This window comes from Oryzias latipes, chromosome 10, assembly GCF_053564925.1.
Source record: "Oryzias latipes strain Hd-rR chromosome 10, Olatipes_Hd-rR_3.1".
Lineage (NCBI taxonomy): Eukaryota > Metazoa > Chordata > Actinopteri > Beloniformes > Adrianichthyidae > Oryzias > Oryzias latipes.
In genome coordinates this window covers 31,560,719-31,563,800 of record NC_136246.1, presented here as the reverse complement: position 1 = coordinate 31,563,800, position 3,082 = coordinate 31,560,719, and positions in this window count along the sequence as shown.

Genomic DNA, 3,082 nt, shown 5'->3' with positions numbered 1-3,082 from the left:
TCTCTCGGCTGGCCAGGGAACGTCTCGGGGTCCCCCCAGAGGAGCTGGAGGAAGTGGCTGGGGTGAGGGAAGTCTGGGCATCTCTGCTCAGTCTGCTGCCCCCGCGACCCGGTCCCGGATAAGCGGAGGAAGATGGATGGATGGATGGATGGATGTCAATAACATTTTTGCATTTATATACCTTAATTATGGCTTTAAAATATCCATTATGGTGACATTTAAGTCATTTTTTCTTCTTCAAAAATATAAGAAAAACAGTTTCTGAAACCATTAACGGCCATGGATGTGAGAGTACAAAAGAATGTAACGTGACATGCAAATAATTAATAACTATTTTAATAAAAAAAAAGAACCATACATTCATAGAAGACTATGTTTATATGTTCATTTATTTATACATATCAGTTTGTGTTTTAATTTAGGAAGTTTACACTGCCCTAGCCAAGATGCATTCAAGAGACCACTTTGTAAAGAGAGTCTAAATAAACCACCCCCATATCCATATCGTATATTTGATTTTATCATAGTTTAATCTTAAAATTGTTTTGTGGGTTTTTTCCAAATCATTTTGTACCAGTAAATGGGCCAGCAGTTGGAACTAGCACCGTCGAGATAGAGTGACGTCATGCTGGAGCGTGCAGGTCAGTTTAAAAGGAAACAAAAAAAAAGTTTGTTTTTAAAGGGAAACCATCTGCATATGTTTGCAGACGCTACTGTACTTGAGAGAACCTGTGAATAAAATACACAAAATGTTCAGTAGTCCATTAAAAGCGTGCAACAACTTTTAATGAAAAGTCTAATTAAATGTGCGTGAACACATGTAAACGGGCGTTTCAGGCTTCTGCGTCCAGAACTCTAGCTTCACGCGTAGCTGCACGGGTTCTTTTGACCAATCAGGAACTTGGATTTGGTAGTGGCCTATGGCGTCCCTTTTCATTCCCAGAAGTACCAACACTTTGAAAATCAATTATCAAGGAGAAATGAATAATTGTGTTCAGTCTAGTCTTTCATACATCGCAATAGAGCTGTGAAAGAAAAAGCCTGGAGCAAGATTTCACCCCTTCCAACTGTTCGATAACAACAGTCCGGTGTGAACGCCGGTTCAGCGGCGCGTTAAGAGTGTGTTCTTGAATGTGCCTCACAAGGCAGGTGTAAACATAGCTAAGAGTCTAGTTCAGACAAGTCCACCAGGAACAGGATGCATAATTTTAACCCTCTATACAGCCCACCACATCCAAGAATGAGCTATATCAATCAATCTTTTCTGTCTTCCGTGTCCTGTTAAAAAACGTATTCAGCTTGGAAAATGTACATAAATCTTTGATCGAAATCAGATCTGTGTTTTCATTCTCCAATACTGGACTTGTTTATTTTATGAAGGTTGGAAATTTGAGAGAAACAAGAGAGAAAGTGTGAAAATGTTCATGTCTGTCTGAGAGAAGTGGATAAAGTGCATAATGAGGAGCACCACAGCCTTAAAACACCTGTAAGATATGCCGCGGGCTGCTTGCAATTCCCGTGATAAACCCACCATATTGGGGTAAAAAAAAACAACTTGTGTTAACAAAAACGTCCCATAATCCCTTCCAGGTCCAACTTGATCTGAGCTCGCGATGGTCAGCCTTTAAGTCCTACTTCAATTCACCAGAAGACCTTTATGCATTTTTGTGCAGCAATGGGCGAGTAATTATGCTCAACTTTAAATAATATTGAGGCACATAGGACCTGAGTTTTATAGTCGTGGCATTTTTTGTCTACCTGCAACCGTCCGACCAGTTTGCATGCTAACAGCGAAGCGAGAAGAAGCCTGCAGCGCTGCTGGACACGCCGACTGGTTTCCCGGGGCAGCTGGAGTTCCTGAATAACAGTTTGATGAGGTGTGTTTAGCTGATATTTTGCGGTGTGTAGGTGATTTCTAGTGATAGTGTGAAGGTTGGCTAGCTTTCCATTAGCCTGGACAGCATTCAGTCACCTTCACTTTCACCCTTCCTCAGGCCATACATTAGAATTCCCTCCATCCTCAGTGTGCATGTGTGTGTGTATGTGTGTGTGTGTGTGTGTGTGTGTGCCGTTTGTCTTGTAGTTGTTAGCCTCTCTGTGAGTTGGTGTGTAAATGTGTGAAAAAGTGAGAGCAAGTATTAATCTCCTCAATATTGCCTCCGTGAAATTGACATTCGACGGTAATTGTGTGGAGAAAGCCTTTCGCTCCTTCTCTTGCTCTGATTGGCTGAGGATATTACACACCCAGACGCAGACACACACGGTGTGACCGGTCACACTTCCTGTTGGGCAAAGGTAGTGATACAACAGCAAAACAAATCCCAAAGCTTTACCATGAACGGAACAATATGGAATAAGTGAAAAAAATGATGGATTTGCTTTTTTAACTTCTTAAAATGAGGACAATTTGTGAGGATGTAAAAAAAAAACTGTACGAATTTAATAGCAACAATGATTACCAAATTAATACCACAATAATGAATTACATACATTTACATGCATATAAATTCAGGTGATGTCCAATTCATAATCTATAGGGGTCACTGTAAAATGGAGATCGTTTCACAGGTTTGTTGGAAATGTTTCCCAGATTTAATAAGCTCCAACCACGAATGAATAGATCTGGCTTTGGAGCTTTGCTCCTAGTCATGTCAGATTGTGATCCGCCGGGCTTCCACTCTAAACTCCCATCCATGTCTTTATGGACCGTCTTTGTGCTCCGGTGCTGGAACAGCGAATAATCATCTCTAAACTCTTTCTAAAAATGTATTTCTACAAAAGTATGGAACACAGAGTGCGGCCAAGCAAGTACAAAAATATTCATCATTTGCTCATTTTCTACTAGTTCTGTTCATGTGGTGAGATAGAAAAATGTGTGAAAACTATCCAACAAAAGATTTAATTAAAAAAAAAAAAAAGACAGCTGGATAGGGTTTGTGGACACCAGTGCGTATATTGACCTTTTGATGGAGGATTTGCTTCAATAAGGTGACCATAAAAGACCAGCAAATGTGACAATTAGCCAGCGGTTGGCTCTCCTCGTCTCTGCCCGCTTCCTTCCACCTCTAAGCACCTTGGACAG